Consider the following 17892-nt stretch of genomic DNA (forward strand, 5'->3'; position numbering starts at 1 on the left):
ACCAAAAATGAGGAATGCTGGTGGAAGAGGCCGTGGAATTGGGCGGGGGTTACCAGCTGCTAATGATGGTGTTGGTGGTGGATCTGATGGTAGTGGCAAAAGCAAAATAGGACTGAATGCAGGAGGTGTTGAGCCTGCGTTATCGTCTGGCTACACAAGGCCTCGAAGGCTTAGTTTTCTAGGAGTTGGCAAACCGCTTTTAAAGCCAGAGCTTCAGGAAAAAGTTTTGGCTTACATTGCTGACTCATCCTCCAGCTCTATCGCCTCCTCTTCTGAAGTTGTAAAAAATAAAAGCACTGAGTCGTCATTGGAGGCTCATGTTCATGAACCACACCTTTCCTTGTGTCCTTCACCCCAACCAAGATTGAAGGATGACGCAGGCCATACAACTGATTACTCCATGGAGCTGTTTTCACATACCATGCCTGGGTTATCAAGTGAAATGCACTACATTGTCCTCGCAGTGTAATGAGCCAGATTCTGACCCTGATGAGACTCAGGTGCCCCTTCCCGCATACTATACCACCATACACGGTGACACAGAGGAAGGTGCACATGACATTGAAGAGGAGGTGATGGATGACCCAGTTGTTGACCCAGATTGGCATCCATTGGGGGAAGAGGGTTCTGCTTCCAATAGCTCAGATGAGGAGGAGGAGCATCCACAGCAGACATCGACATCGCAACAGCTGTTATCTGGCAGGCCCGGAGCACTCCAAAGACAGGTTCCAAAAATCAAAAGAGTTGCTGGACAGCTTGTCCAGACGGTCAAAATAGCACAGCGTGCTAGGCCGCAAAATGTCTTCCAAAGTAGGAAGAGTGCAGTGTGGCACTTTTTTGAACAAAATCCTCATGATCAGGCCAAGGTTATCTGTAAGAAGTGCGCAAAGATCTTTAGCCCAGTGAAAAATCTGAAAAATTTGAATACCAGTTGCATGCTTAGACATTTAACCAGCATGCACTTGCAAGCGTGGACACAACACCAAACCTCAAGTACCACATGTGCAACTGATCACAAAGGAGATAGTCAGCAACGCTACATTGTTTCCCCCACTGTAAGCCCACCGGTTAGCACAGCAGCAAATGTTGAGGTGTCGTTGCAAGGCCAAAGCAGTCAGGGAATCCCACTGTTATATCAACGAAAGACTGAATCTAGGCCATCAGAAAGAACACCAACTCCATCACCATCATCAACCCTCTCTCAGTCCGCCCTGTCCACCGCTAGTTCCACCATATGCACCTCTCAAGTCAAGCTCACCCTCCCAGAGACTATGAGTAGGTCAAGAAAGTACTCAGTCTCTCATCCGCGTACACTGGGTTTGAACGCCCACATTGCCAAACTAATCTCGTTAGAGATGATGCCCTATCGGTTGGTGGAAAGTGCAGCTTTCCGCGAACTCATGGCCTATGCAGTACCACGCTATGACCTACCCAGTCGCCACTTCTTCTCTCGCAAAGCCATCCCAGCCCTCCACCATAATGTGAAAGACCGCATTGCCCATGCACTCAAGCAGTCAGTGAGTGGAAAGGTGCACCTCACAACAGATGCATGGTCCAGTTGGCATGGCCAGGGCCGTTACGTGTTCATCACTGCGCACTGGGTTAATGTGGTGGATGCAGGGTCCACAGGGGACAGCGGTGGTGGGACAGTGCTGCCTAGCCCACGGTATAGGAAACAGTTGGCTGTAGGCGTTCGACCCTCCTCCTCCTCCTCCTCCAGAAGCGAAAGCTCGTCCACAGAGCGCAGTCGTACGAGCACTCCATCTGCAGCTGCCACTGTTGCACACGAGGTGTCCCCCTATCGAGCAGCTAGTGGAAAGCGTCAGCAGGCTGTGTTGCAGATGATGTGTTTGGGCGACAGACACACCGCAGAGGTGCTGGCCGAGTACTTTCAGCGACTAACTGAGTCATGGCTGGGCAGTATACATCTTGAGGCAGGCAAGGTAGTTAGTGATAACGGCTGTAATTTTTTGGCAGCCATAGCCCTTTCAAAACTCAGCCACATACCTTGCTTGGCTCACACCTTGAACCTGGTGGTGCAGTGCTTCCTCAACAATTATCCGGAGTTAACAGCCCTGCTCCAGAAGGTGCGAAGACTGTGCGCGCACATCCGCCGGCCGCCTGTACACTCCATTCGTATGCAGAAGCTGCAGCGATTGCTCCACCTTCCCAACCACCGCTGTTGTGAGTTCATTTTCCCCTTCACCATTGAGGTCTGATGAACTCCCTCTTCTGGTGAAGGAAGGTAGTGAGGCTGATTACAAAGTGCCTGAGCAGAATGATGATGAGTGGGTGACTGGAATTGCTGACTGGATATAAGGCAGCCGACGCCCTTCTGTCTTGCGGGTGATCTCTCTGAGGGATTCTAGGAGACCAGTCTGATTCCTGCTCCTCAAAAGCTAAGTTTTCTGCTCTACTTTTTGCATTTGTGTTTTGGTTTTGTTTTACATTGATTTCCTTGATCTCTGCCATTCCCTGCTGGGGTGAGCTGAATTCCTTTTTGCTCTGTCTTCAGAAAATACCTGAGTGCTGATATAGTCTTTTTGAGGCCTAGCGTCTTCAGGGCTTTTTTCCCTATCAGCTGTTGGCTCTTGTTTTGATAGGGTTTTGGCGGATTACAGACAGCAGCTTTTCTATCTTGTCCTATCTAGTTAGCTTGGGCCCCATCATTTGCTCAGCCTATCTTTCTATCTGTGTGAGTGTTTTTTCATCTTGCTTCACCGTCATTATATGTTGGGGGCTGCCTATTGCTTTGGGGTCTGCTCTGGGGCAGTTTAGATTTCCCTTTCTGTCTTTAGGCTATATAGTTCTCCTGCTGTGATCGAGGGGTCTAGGGCACCGTAGGAACCCCCCATGGCTACAGCTAGTTGTTGTTGATAGGTTCAGGGGTCTGCAATCCGATAGCTGCCAACTTCTCTTGTTTTCTGGACTTAGCTAGTATTTCTGTTTTTTGCCTCCTACGGTGACTCATTCATAACACACCGCCTCATTATCGAGGCAGACCATAATGCATTTGTGGGAGGATACACGGCCAGGCACTTTGAGAGCAGACATGGAGTTGACAGGTGTGCAGTGGTCGAAGCTGAAAGACCTCTGTAAAGTCCTTCAGTGTTTTGAGGAATGCACACGGCTGGTAAGCGCAGACGACGCCATCCTAAGCATGAGCATCCCACGTATGCGTCTGCTCATGCAAACTTTGACGCACCTTAAGGAGCAGGTGTCTGCAGCCAATGTTGACGAGGAGGAAGAGGAGGAGGGAATCCTTGATGACATTCAGCCATTGTCTGCTCAGGGTCCTCTCCTGGACGAGGTGGAGGAAGAAGAGGAGGAGGAGGATGATGATGGGGATGATTACTTAGGGGAGGAGGATGCATCTCGTGGGGCAAGTGAAAATGTTGGCGTGGCAAGGTCTGGTACAGGGTTTGTGCGTGACTGGAGGGATGTGGATTTGCCAGAAAGTGCTCCTCCAACCAGCACTCGCAGTGCATCATTGACACCGGGAACATTGGCCCACATGTCAGATTATGCCTTGCAGATCCTAAAAAGGGACCCCCGCATTGCCAAAATGATGAACGATGACGACTACTGGTTGGCCAGCATCCTGGATCCACGCTATAAAGGCAAATTACAAAACATCATGCCACACGAGAACCTTGACCTAATATTGGCTAATAAACAAGTAACTCTGGTAAACCGGTTGGTTGAGGCATTCCCAGCACACAGCAGCGGTGATGGTTCTCACATGAGCCATACGGGCCGGGGGCAGCTTGGCAGAGGTGTTCGTGGTGCACACAGCAGAAGTGGTGTTGGAGACAGGGGTTTCATGACAATGTTGTGGACTGATTTTTCAAGTACTGCTCACACAACTGGTAATACTGCATCGATGGAAAGTGACAGGAGACAGCAGTTGTCAACTATGGTTACAAACTACTTTTCCTCCCATATCGATGTTCTCCCACACAGGTCATTCCCCTTTGACTATTGGGCCGCTAAACTGGACACCTGGCCTGAATTGGCCCAATATGCCTTACAGGAGCTCGCTTGCCCAGCTGCAAGTGTGCTATCGGAAAGAGTCTTCAGTGCAGCTGGATCAATCCTGACAGAAAAAAGGACCCGTCTGTCAACCCAAAATGTGGATGATCTAACCTTCATTAAAATGAACCATGCATGGGTTTCCAAGGATTTTGTCCCACCTTCCCTTGATGACACATAGGTTGCCAGAAAAATGGCTTGCTTTGGTCCTCCTCCTATTCCGCGAACTTGACCTATTTTGCCTTTTGCAGCAGCTGAATGTCCCACATCAACATATGCCACTTTGTAAACCGCCCTAACTGGGCTGCCCCCCCCATGGCCAGGGTCACCACCTAGCGCACGAAACCGTGCGAGTGCCATTGCCCTGGACAGGTGGGTAGGCCGACTCTTGGGTGCGGGCACTGGCACAGGGTCCCTCATAGTGCAATCAAGTATCTCTGATGGTGGTGGTGCACACCCGCCGTCAGACACACCGCCGTACTATGAGGGGCCCAGTGCCAGTACTGATGCCCACGAGTGTGCCCCCCTTGCTTGGGCAGGGCCCCAGCATTTGCAATGTTTACCTCTCCCTGCTCCTTCGCTGTGTAGTCTGGGCTGTCAAATCCTTCACTGGGAGTGCCACTACAAATTGATTGAACTGAAAGATGATGGTTAAGATGTAGCTATGCCCTGTCCTGCTGGCCGGTCTCTAGCTCCAGATGATCAATGGCTTCCATTTCTTATGGACGTCGACTCACAATGACATGCAGTGGTGGTTTATCATCAGCTTTCACAGTTTTCCTACTCACAAATGTGTGACATTCCGGCGCACATTTTGAAATGTGCCCTCTCATGCCAATCAAATAGAATCGCCTACGGCCTGTGGCTTCTGTCTTTTGCACTCCAAAGTTACGTGACAGATCATGATAGCCAGTGAGCACCATGTTTACATCGCTCCGTGATAAAAATTGGATTGAGATGAGTAACAGTGATGGAATCAACGGAATTGCGATACAGCAAGACTTTATTCACAAAAATATGTTTTCACTGTCTCAACACACAAATTAATTGAGGGTCAGCATCGCCTATGAGAATTGTGACGGAAGTTTTTCCCGTGAATAGTAATTCCTAGATTTCTGCAATCACTAGCCTTTATGTCAGTAATTGTATGCATCTCATTTCCTATTGCGGAGAGGCTGGACTGTATTACTGAGACAGAAATATATATGAAGATTTAAAAATAACACCAAAAGTATATAGTTGTGTACGCCTCAAATGCATTTCCTTTTTTCCACTTTTTAGATTGCTGTGTAATCCATACTGAGAACACGGAGATTTTACATGTTTAAACTATGCTATATATACCTGCTATCCAGTGATAAAGTACCCTTTCTCAACTTTGTTCAATCTGGTCAAATCCATACTGGGCCTGAGAACATCTGAGTCTGCCTCCTGATCTTTAGACATATATTTTTAATGTGTAAACTAGGCTACATATATACGTGTTATCCGGTGAAACTGTACCCTTTATCAACTTTCTACAATGTTGTTGAATCCATACTGGGCCTGAGAACGGCTGCCGAGCTGTTAAGCAAGCTACAGCACCTGTGGTTTGGACACGTAATTTTTTCAGGAATGACGGTTAGGCCTAACTCCGGAATTGCGGTTGACCTGAACTTACTGGGAAATCATCGTTCGTTTGCGGGGAATAATCTGAATCCCAGATCCCCATCACTAACGGAGTTCAGCAGGTTATCTGCACCTGTAAGCGACAAAAGCTGGTCCTTTCAGTGTAGCGTGCATGCAGCCCTGGACATGTACGGGAATGCTAGACCTGTTATTGCTCGATCTCACGTGCCAGAGCCTCATTTATCCCTCTAGTAAGCTTGACGCGTACTGCGGGGGCATGCCGGAGTCTCGGTTGTTAACGGACTAAAGCTGAGAAATCGCTAGCACAACTACAAACACACATACCACACCACACACAGAATCGACAAAGCTTTCAAAGTGTGCATCTTTTCTTTAGGTGGAATGGTTGTGGTTTCCCGGGTGGAGTCCAATTAAGCCACAGGCTCCACTCCTGGTGGTGCCCTTTTGGACATTCCTTTAAGGTTCAGCTTTGCAATCATACTGCCCCCGGAAACCAAAAACTTTGCCTTCATGGACGCTGTTTGGAGGTTCGTGGGAATAACGCCACCCGATCAGCAGTCGGCATATGGGTCACCCTCCCAGGGCTGTGGGGTACTCGGTACCGGGCCGATGTCAGTGGGATGTGTTACACCAGAGGTGACCCGGACGGTGGCCCTGGGCGCCCATGTAAATGGCGTGGTATAATGGTAAAGAGTTTATATAGATAGTTTGACGCCACCTGTGGTGTTCGGTAACATAGATGTTAGGCCGACGCTGCATGCAGATCCTCTGGGACTGATGGTGTTGTGCAGCAAAGATGGTGAAGCTCCCCACAGGTGGAGCTGGAGTCCCAGGGAAGTGTAGATGTAGTGATGGGGGAAAGGCACAGGCGGTGTAGGTGCTGGTACCCAGATGTAGCGGTGCTGGAATAACTGTAGGACACTAGAGCGTGCAGTTCCAAAGCTTTACTCACAGTCTGCAGGTTACACAGATGCCTGCCTCCGTGCTGTGTCCTCCGGGTCAGGACCTCAGCCAAACTCCGGGACCAAAATGGAAAGCTCCCTTCCAACACTCCACCAACATGTACCTTCCTGAACGTCTCCTTTCTAGCGCTTGTGGGGGAAGCTCTCAAAGGACCGTGGTTCACTGAAGCGCCTCCTGTCTAACAGATGTTCCTCAGACTTTACTTGTATGGCAGACAGCTGTAGCCTTTTCCTTCTGGCTCCCGCACGTCGATGCTGGGGCCTCCGAGCCTTAGTTGGGTACAGAGCATTTATAGCTGCTACTTCCCCCGGTTTCTGCTGCAGGAACGTCAGTGTCCCTACAAACTCGGAGACCGGAATCGGGACCATGTGCTCCAGCTAGGAGTGAGCCTTAACTCTGCTCATCCTCCAGCTCCCCTTCTCACGTCCACACACTTCCCCTTCCCTGCACAGAGTGCCCTAACTTACCTCCTCCCGACCACAGAGAGCAGCTCCTCAGGAGTCAGGTTCAGAGGTCTCCCTGCTAGCCTGGAGTGGGAAATGTGTTGTGTGTTGGTTTCACTGCTAGAGAGATCCTTCGTTGCTCCCAAGCTTGACAACACACTCCCTAGGAGGAAGGTAATGCCACAGTGGCGACCGTACTCTTGGGGATGCCACAAGTGCACTGAGGCCCAGCCACTGCTGGATGATGCTGCTGGTACATTGACCCAGACCACTACATTCCCCTCGCACTCTACACTGCCAGAATCTGACCCAGAGGAAACTCAGGTTCCCCTTCCCACATACTATACCACCTTACACGGTGACAAAGAGGAAGGTGCAGATGAAAGTGCAGGTTCCTTGAGCAGGTGGGGGTGGCATACTCATGGGCGATGGCACTGGCACAGGGCACCGCAGAGTACGCAAAAGTGTCTCTGCCGGTGGGAGGGCCTAAACAGCCAAGTGCAGTGAGATGGAAGATGGGGATGACAAGGAATTCAGAGTAGTGCTGGGATTCCCTAGCAAGGAGACTTATGTAATTGTTTTCAAGATTGGGACAGCAATTTTTGGGGAGCACTATACTCTGGTGAATGATATATGGGACCCACCATACACTGGAGCATTCCAAAGGTGGACATCAGACACTGGAGCAGCATTTACAGGGCCCATTATACACTAGAGCAGTAGAAATGGGGCCCATTATATATGGAGCATTATTTGGGCCCATAAGACAGTGGAGCTTCATCCATTGGGACCAACATATACTACAGCATTATGTGGAGCTCATCCTATACGGTTTGAAACATTATATGGGATCAATGATTCCATATGGAGAAATATATGGGCCTCATTACTCTGTATAGCGCACTAAGCGCTGGCCATAATACTGTATGGAGTTATATACTGTCCGTTTTTGGAGGTATTGGAGAATATAAAATGGATATCAGTCATGAGATGTAAGAAGTGAAGTATTTTTCATTGTACTATACTGCTATTTCTCTGCCGTATCGGAGCATCATGAGTTGTGGTATGTGTTAAAGGGGCGCTCTTTGGCCCTGGGCCCATGAAAACCTGGAGCCAGCACTACCCCCCCACAACTGTAGCCAAATAACCCCATTTTTCAGTACGTAACTAGTATTATGAAGTAAATTAAGGTTGACAAGCTTAAGTAATAAGAATTTATGCTTTTGGCATTCAAATGGACACTGTAGGTGTGTTTCCTGTCCTCCTCTCACTGCCGACTTTAATTCCCCATTGACTTACATTGGGTTTCGTGTTTCGGTCGGACCCCCGACTTTTCCCTATAGTCGGCCGATTTTGCTCGACCCGACTTTTGGAAAAGTCGGGTTTCATGAAACGTAACTCGACCCTAAAAAACCAAAAGTCGCTCAACTCTAGTAAGGACCCGAAGGGTTCCTCCAAGAAGTGACAGGGCAGATGACCGAAGAATGTCAGCAAGTGGTAGTTCGACTGGCAGGATGACGTTGAGAGACCGTAGTTCCTGTGAGACGCTGAATGAGTCAGACTCAGGCCAGACAGTAGGCTTAACTAAGACTTATGACCATACTGACCGGGGAAGCTGGTCGGGGAACGGAACAAACAAGGAGAGGAATGTGGTGACTAAACAGTGTCTGATGATGCAGACAGACTGTGACTGGAGGGCCAAGGATCAAGGCCAATGTTCGGACCGCTGGGGGTGGGGGAGGCCTAACGTAGAGATGAGGCCATAAGACAGATGGAGACAGCCTAACGTAGAGATGAGGCCATTCTCTCGACCTGTGAGGCAAGGTGTAGTGGGTGCCCAGTTTCGAGATCCTGGGGTTATGCTGTGTGTTCAACCCCACAGGTTTGAACAGAGGGGGGAGGTATGTGGTGTAATATCCACTGTGTTGGCTAGGGGGTGCTGTGTGGATGTCCCAAGAGAGAGGTTGAGTGGCAGAATCCTGAAGGACCGTTATGTATCTCAAGGTGGGTGGCCTTGAGATGGAGACTGATGTGTGTGTTGATCAGCAGTGATACTGCTGACGTGTTGTGTCAATGTGTCAGGGAGAAGTCTCCAGGTAGCTGGGGAGATGAGCGGACTCAGTTACCTACAAACCCACCCAGGGGGTGTGTTTGAGAACATTGCGATAAAGTCTGTGAATGGTTAAAGGACCTGTGATGAGGTCATAGCCATGTGACCCAGTGGGCGTGGCTATAGACTGTATAAGGTGGCTAGGGTAGGTCACATGTGGTGACTGCAGGGACCTGGTTGGTCTGTTGTGAAAGGTCCTGCTGGGAGATGTGTCTCCTGGCTAACAGCATGTGGAGTGGCTGTGTGTACTGGCTGCACATGCCTGATGATTCCCTGGAGGGAATGGATGTCTGCAGCATGGAGAAACAGCCATGAGGGAACCCTGATGTGGGTGAGATAACTATGAGGCTGAAGAGCCTGTGTATGCCAACCTGTGTGACCACAGGGAGGACAGAAAGAAGCTCAGTCAAGGACGCTATGCTGATATGAACTTTGTATTGCTTGTTTTGGTTTATGCTGCATAATAAACCGCATGGACTATAATGGTTTTATGGAAAACCCGTGCCGGATCTGGTTTTGTGGTGGATAAGCGAGAATCCCCTATGTGAATGACAGTGCTACCTCACAATAGATACCATAGCACTTGGATATCATGGCACAAAAAAAGTGTAATTTGACACCTTACATGGCATCAGGCAATAGTTTGTGCAATATTAGTTTATCTTACTCTTCTCAAGTAAGATAACCTTCTGTGATAAGTTATTGTGACAAACGCATGTGGCAGCATGGTTCATGGACCCACTATGCTACAGGACTGTGTCCGCCTAAGAAGGGGCTACCTGGTCTTCACTGGCGCTCCTGATGGTAGAGGGATGCTGGGCTGCAGGTAGCCACCAGGTACCACTCCAAGGTAGTCCCTGGTACTGCAGCTGCCGACCCCAGGGTTCAGATTTACTTGCATGGACTCAGGCTACATTCAGACTGGGCTGGATCCGAGACTGGTTTTATCAGTCCGGATACACGGAATTTTCGGAGGCACACATACAGACACATGAGTCTTAGATACTCGTACTGGCACTGGCCACACGTGGACCAGGTGATGAGGATTAGACACTGACCACACTAGGACCAGGAACTTCAGATTCAGGACTGGTCACACACGGACCAAGGGACAAGTCTCAGGAATTGGCCGCACTAGGACCAGGGACTTTGATTTTTTCTTTGGTTTTGTCTGTGAAATAGCCACAGTGTGAAGTGCTCTTACATAAGCAAAATGAGCATATAGTATAGTAAGTAAAGAAGTAAATAGTAATAGTACATGTAAACAACATAGGGTATTTACTGTAGTTAACATTATTTTGATCAAAGAAGTGTAAAAACCTTTCTGAAAAAAGTTGAGGTGTTAAAATGATCTAGGTGAAGGAAATCTTAAGGGACTATAGTCAGTCCTCTGATCCATCCAAACTTGATTTTCCTTGCTCTGAAAGTTAGGAGGCTAAATCCTGCCTATTTTGTATAAGTCATTTGATAACCAGAACATACTTGATACATAACACTCCTCAGGAGAGATCTGCACAGTTAAATGTAACTAATATTGAAAAGGATGTGGCTTTTAAGAAAAGACTTGTTCCGAGGACTACCATGAACTCGAGTCAGATTTGGTTTGGAGCTCTTCTACAGAATTCTTCGATAGATGAATAATTGCAGAGTGATGTGGCTTATGTGCTAAAGAAATAAAATTATGAAAAGGCTTTGTAAGCAATAGGAAAATGCAGTGACACTAATAATGTCAACCTCAACTATAATTACACTGCAGGATGCTCTGCTGGAGGAGATATTTCACAAAACAGATTTATTTTTGATCAATGCATAAACATTGCATAAAATGGTATCATTTACAGGCTTTCAGAGAGTTGACTAAGAATATTTTAATTCTCAGTCATAACAAGCAAATATTATGAGTATACACATACAAAATATCATATCTTCATGTAAAATAATTACAACAAGAGAATTTCAACACTATAGAGTAATAAAAAAATATATAAGTCAGTCTTCTTTTGTTGCAATGCCTTTTCTAAGTACAAGCCTTCACCTGAATACTCTGAATACAGAATACTAATATTTACTAACACTCTATCAAGATCATTTAGCATTATTGATAATTGCCTGCTTGCCTTTTTACATAATTAGCTTGACACCTCCTTTCCTCTACAGCTACCATCCTTAAATTGTAAAAGCGAAGGGCAGCAAAATGTGCTGGAGTGATTCATCAAAATCATAATGATCTAGATGTGCTGGTGATCACAACCAAGATTCCAGCACATGAATGGACAGTGCAAACCACACTGCATATTAAATACAACAACTAAACAAAAAGCAGTGAAAGAATTCTAATACCGCATAGTAAGGTGCAAAATAGATTTTATTGAGGGGTGAAAAAAGCAGAACATGGCTAAAAAGTGACATTGGCAATAAAACAGGCCGGGTAACAATGGCTGCTCAGAATGAATAATCATGAAATTACATAATCATCATGAAGTACCTCCTTATCTATACATAAGCAGTGCTCTCCCGCAGTCATAGCCATGTAATAAAGGGAAAAATCCCTGGCTAAGTAATGTGAAACAAAAGATGAAGCAATAGAGAACACTTACACAGTGGAGGAGCAGCAAAAGGGACCACGGCCGTACCCCAACGCGCGTTTCGGCAATTGTGCCTTCCTCAGGGGGCATGGAGACACAGCTAGCATGTCTTTGCAGAAAGAGTGCTATACCCTAGTCTCAAAATAAAAATAAAATACTTTTCAATACATTTCATTTTGTTTTCTTTTGGCCTCATTGGTCTTGTGACTTGTAAGATGGTGATGTTATAAAAGATCATAAACACTGATCTGAGGACACTGATTTTGGGTGAATTGCAGCATGAAATCAAGATGATAAGCAAATTGAATAGGGTACTGTTTTGTCATTTTATGGATTGTGCATAGAAGCAAGAGAATTTACGGTATTTCTGTGGAATTTACTTCTACCTGAATTTTAACCCCTTCACCCCCAAGGGTGGTTTGCACGTTCATGACCGGGCCAATTTTTACAATTCTGACCACTGTACCTTTATGAGGTCATAACTCTGGAACGCTTCTATGGATCCCGGTGATTCTGACATTGTTTTCTCGTGACATATTGTACTTCATGTTAGTGGTAAAATTTCTTTCAAATAACTTGCGTTTATTTGTGAAAAAAACAGAAATTTGGCAAAAATTTTGAAAATTTCGCAATTTTCCATCTTTGAATTTTTATGCCCTTAAATCACAGAGATACGGCACACAAAAAACTTGATAACTAACATTTCCCACATGTTCACTTTACATCAGCACAATTTAGGAAGTTATAAGGGTTAAAAGTTGACCAGCGATTTCTCATTTTTACAACACCATTTTATTTTTAGGACCACATCACATTTGAAGCCACTTTGAGAGGTCTATATGATAGAAAATACCCAAAAGTGACACCATTCTAAAAACTGCACCCCTTAAGGTGCTCAAAACCACATTCAAGAAGTTTATTAACCCTTTAGGTGCGTCACAGGAATTTTTTTGAATATTTAAAAAAAATGAACATCTAACTTTTTTTCACAAAAAAAATACTTCAGGTTCAATTTTTTTTATTTTACCAAGGGTAACAGGAGAAATTGGACTGCAAAAGTTATTGTGCAATTTGTCCTGAGTACGCTGATACCTGATTTGTGGGGGGGAATGACTGTTTCGGCGCATGGCAGAGCTCAGAATGGAAGGAGCGCCGTTTGACTTTTTCAATGCAAAATTGGCTGGAATTCAGATCGGATGCCATGTCACGTTTGGAGAGTCCCTGATATACCTAAACAGTGGAAACCCCCTACAAGTGACCCCATTTTGGAAACTAGACCCCCCAAGGAACTTATCTAGATATGTGGTGAGAACTTTGAACCCACAAGGGCTTCACAGAAGTTTATAACGTACAGCGGTACAATTAAAAAATCATATTTTTTCCACAAAAATGATCTTTTCACCCCAATTTTTATTTTCCCAAGGGTAACAGGACCATAAAAGTTATTGTGCAATTTGTGCTGAGTATGCTGATACCCCACATGTGGGGGTAAACCACTATTTGGGCGCATGGCAGAGCTCGGAAGGGAAGCAGCGCCATTTGACGTTTTTGGCTGGAATTGAGATCGGACATCATGTCGCGATTGGAAAACCCCTGATGTACCAAAACAGTGGAAACCCCCCACAAATGACACCATTTTGGAAACTAGACCCCCTAAGGAACTTATCTAGATGTGTGGTGAGGACTTTGAACCCCCAAGGGCTTCACAGAAGTTTATAACATAAAGCCGTACAATTAAAAAATCATATTTTTTCCACAAAAATGATCTTTTCACCCTCAATTCTTATTTTTCCAAGGGTAACAGCACCCTAAAAGTTATTGTGCAATTTGTCCTGAGTACGCTGATACCCCACATGTGGGGGTAAACCACTATTTGGGTGCATGGCAGAGCTCGGAAGGGAAGCAGCGCCATGTGACGTTTTTGGCTGGAATTGAGATCGGACACCATGTCGCGATTGGAAAACTCCTGATGTACCTAAACAGTGGAAACCCCCCACAAATGACACCATTTTGGAAACTAGACCCCCTAAGGAACTTATCTAGATGTGTGGTGAGAACTTTGAACCCCCAAGGGCTTCACAGAAGTTTATAACATAAAGCCGTACAATTAAAAAATCATATTTTTTCCACAAAAATGATCTTTTCACCCTCAATTCTTATTTTTCCAAGGGTAACAGCACCCTAAAAGTTATTGTGCAATTTGTCCTGAGTACGCTGATACCCCACATGTGGGGGTAAACCACTATTTGGGTGCATGGCAGCGCTCGGAAGGGAAGCAGCGCCATTTGATGTTTTTGGCTGGAATTGAGATCGGACACCATGTCGCGATTGGAAAACCCCTGATGTACCTAAACAGTGGAAACCCCCCACAAATGACACCATTTTGGAAACTAGACCCCCCAAGGAACTTATCTAGATGTGTGGTGAGCACTTTGAACCCCCCAGTGCTTCACAGAAGTTTATAACGCCCGGGCGTGAAAATAAAAAATTTGTATTTTTTCCACAAACATGATCTTTTAGTCACCATTTTTTTTATTTTCCCAAGGGTAACAGGAGAAATTGGACCCCAAAAGTTGTTGTCCAATTTGTCCTGAGTATGCTGATACCCCAAATGTGGGAGAAAACTACTGTATGGACACATGTCAGGGCTCGGAAGGGAAGTAGTGACGTTTTGGAATGCAGACTTTGATGGAATGGTCTGCGGGTGTCATGTTGCCTTTGGAGAGCCCCTAATGTACCTAAACAGTGGAAACACCCACAAATGACCCCATTTTGGAAACGAGAACCACTAAAGGAACTTATCTAGATGTGTGGTGAGCACTTTGAACCCCCAAGGGCTTCACAGAAGTTTATAATGCCCGGGCATGAAAATAAAAAAAATCGCATTTTTTCCACAAACATGATCAATTAGTCCCCAATTTTTTCATTTTCCCAAGGGTAACAGGAGAAATTGGACCGCAAAAGTTGTTGTCCAATTTGTCCTGAGTAAGCTGACACCCCATATGTGGGAGAAAACTACTGTATGGACACACGTCGTGGCTCGGAATGGAAGCAGTGCCATTTTGGAATGCAGACTTTGATGGAATGGTCTGCGGGTGTCATGTTCGTTTGGAGAGCCCCTGATGTACCTAAACTATTGAAACTCCCAACAAGTGACCCCATTTTGGACACTAGACCCCCCCACGGAACTTATCTAGATGTGTGGTGAGCACTTTGAACCCCCAAGTGCTTCACAGAAGTTTATAACACTCGGACGTGAAAATAAAAAAATCATTTTTTTCCACAAAAATGATATTTTTGCCCCCAATTTTTTATTTTCCTAAGGGTAACAGGAGAAATTGGACCCCAAAAATTGTTTTGCAATTTGTCCTGAGTAGGCTGATACCCTACATGTGGGGGTAAAACACTGTTTGGGCGCATGGCAGAGCTTGGAAGGGAAGGAGCACCATATGACTTTTTCAACTCAGAATTGGCTGGAATTGAGATCAGACGCAATGTTGCATTTGGAGAGCCCCTGATGTGCCCAAACAGTGGAAACCCCCAATTCTAACTCCAATCCGAACCCCAACACACCCCTAACCCTAATCTCAGCCCTAACCTAAGCCCTAACCCTAGCCCTAACCCTAACCCTAACCCTAGCCCTAGCCCTAACCCTAGCCCTAGCCCTAATGGAAAAATGGAAATAAATACTTTTTTTTATTTTATTATTTTTCCCTAACTAAGGGGGTGATAACGGGGGGTTTGATTTACTATTTATGGCGGTTTTTATTTTTGGCAGCTGTCGCACGCTAAAAGACGCTTTTTATTGTAAAAATAGTTTTTGCATCACCACATATTGAGAGCTATAATTTTTCCGTATTTTGACCCACCGAGTCATGTGAGGTCTTATTTTTTGTGGGACGAGTTGACATTTTTATTGGTACCATTTTCAGGCACGTGACATTTTTTGATCGCTTTTTATTCCGATTTTTGGGACGCAGAATGAACAAAAACCAGCGTTTCATGAATTTCTTTTGGGGGAGTGCGTTTACACCGTTCCGCCTCCGGTAAAATTGATAAAGCGGTTTTATTCTTCGGGTCAGTACGGTTACAGCGATACCTCATTTAGGTTGTTTTTTTATGTTTTGTCGGTTTTATGCAATGAAAACTATTTTATATAAAAAATAATTATTTTTGCATCGCTTTATTCTGCGAGCTATAACTTTTTTATTTTTTTGCTGATGATGCTGTGTGGCAGCTCGTTTTTTGAGGGACAAGATGACGTTTTCAGCGGTACCATGGATATTTATATGCGTCTTTTTGATTGCGCGTTATTACACTTTTTGTTTGGCGGTATGATAATAAATCATTATTTTTTGCTTCGTTTTTTATTTTTATTTTTTCTAAGGGGTTCGCTAAAGGGGTTAACTAATGGGACAGTTTTATAGGGCGGGTCGTTGCGGACGCGGCGATACCTAATATGTGTACTTTTATTGTTTTGGGGTTTTTTTATTTTCAAAAAATGAATTTATTGGGGAATATTTTTTTTTTTTTTACTAATTTATTTGGCGATTTTTTTTTTAATTATTTTTACACTTTTTTTTAATTTTTTTTTACTTTATTACATAGTCCCAGGTGGGACATCAGTGTCCTGTGACAGATCGCTGATCTGTCACATCACAGATCACTGTGACAGATCAGCGATCTGTCACAGGCAGTGCACAAGGCTTCCTCATGCCTGCGCTTTGCAGGCACTGAGGAAGCCAGCTTCCTCCAGGCCCCCGAAGGCCGCCGTCGCCATCTTGGATCCGGAGGCCTGGAGGAAAGTAGTCCCCCGCAGCAGCGCTGCACATTGCGCTGCCGTGGGGGGCTCAGGGAAGCACGGAGGGAGCCCCCTCCCTGCCGATGCTTCCCTTTAACTCCCGGTACACCGCGATCATGTTTGATCGCGGTGTGCAAGGGGTTAACGTGTCGGGGGCGGTCCGTGACTGCCCCTGACACATAGTGTCGGGTGTCAGCTGTGATAATCAGCTGACACCCGGCCGCGATCAGCGGCGCTCACCACGTGGGCGCCGCTGATCGCACTAGACGTACTATCCCGTCCATGGGCATAGGGGCCCGGGTCCCATGGACGGGATAGTACGTCTGATGTCAGGAAGGGGTTAAAAAGAGACACCCCCAGAGCATTATAAGAGACATTCAATTTGCAGAGAAGAACTTAACAGTGAATCAAATTTCCTGTGAAAATCCACATTGTCTAGTGAATTAATATTTTGCCAGATCTGCTCATCTCTACTGGCGAAATTATTATTTATAACTCTGAAATCCCCCTAAAGCCCATTACACTAATGGCTGCATTCCTGTGAGAGAAACCTCTGGACCTGCCAAATTAACCTTTTCCAAGTATTTGAAATTAAAAAATAAAATCAAACCAGTACTTTATATCTACATCTACTACTTGTTGGATATTGGGTTTAGCGATGGGTGAACCCGTGGATGTTCGGGTCCAGCGAGTTCAGCCGAACACCTAAAAAAAGTTTGGTTCCGGTACCAGAACGGTACCCAAACCTGAATCCCATACAGATGAATTGGGGCCCCGAGCATATGTTGTTTGCCATGTTATCATCTGCATGACAGCGTGGCAAACACAGGCTATGATCGTCGGTAAAGTCATTACTACCGTTCAGACGGCTGCGGTTCCCATGGTGTCAGATGACAGTGTGAGCCAGGAGCTGTGATCAGCTGTAAGAAGGTTACTTCCGGTCACACGAGTCTGCTGATGAGAGTGCACTACTCCTATCAGCCTATGCCTGCTGTCACTGATAACAGCGAGAGCAGGCAACGCTGATGGGAGTATTCATCAGCCAGCGCCTGCGATATAAACAAATAAATTTAAAAGGAAAATGACGTGGGGTTTCTTCTATTTTTGATAACCAGCATCTGCAAAAGCTGACAGCTGCGGGTTGCAACCCTCAATTGTCAGCTTTATCATGGCTTTACCTAAACCCATTTCAGATACATTTGATGAATTATTCAAACAATTTCAGCTTTATTACACGTTTTTTAGACAAAGCACACGTAATCCACATCCAAAAAACACTCCAAAAACGTAACAAAAACTCAGCAAATAGACCAAAGAACAAACTTTTTA

Source organism: Dendrobates tinctorius, unplaced genomic scaffold (genome assembly GCF_039654945.1).
Source record: "Dendrobates tinctorius isolate UK_male_01 unplaced genomic scaffold, ASM3965494v1 ptg000177l, whole genome shotgun sequence".
NCBI lineage: Eukaryota > Metazoa > Chordata > Amphibia > Anura > Dendrobatidae > Dendrobates > Dendrobates tinctorius.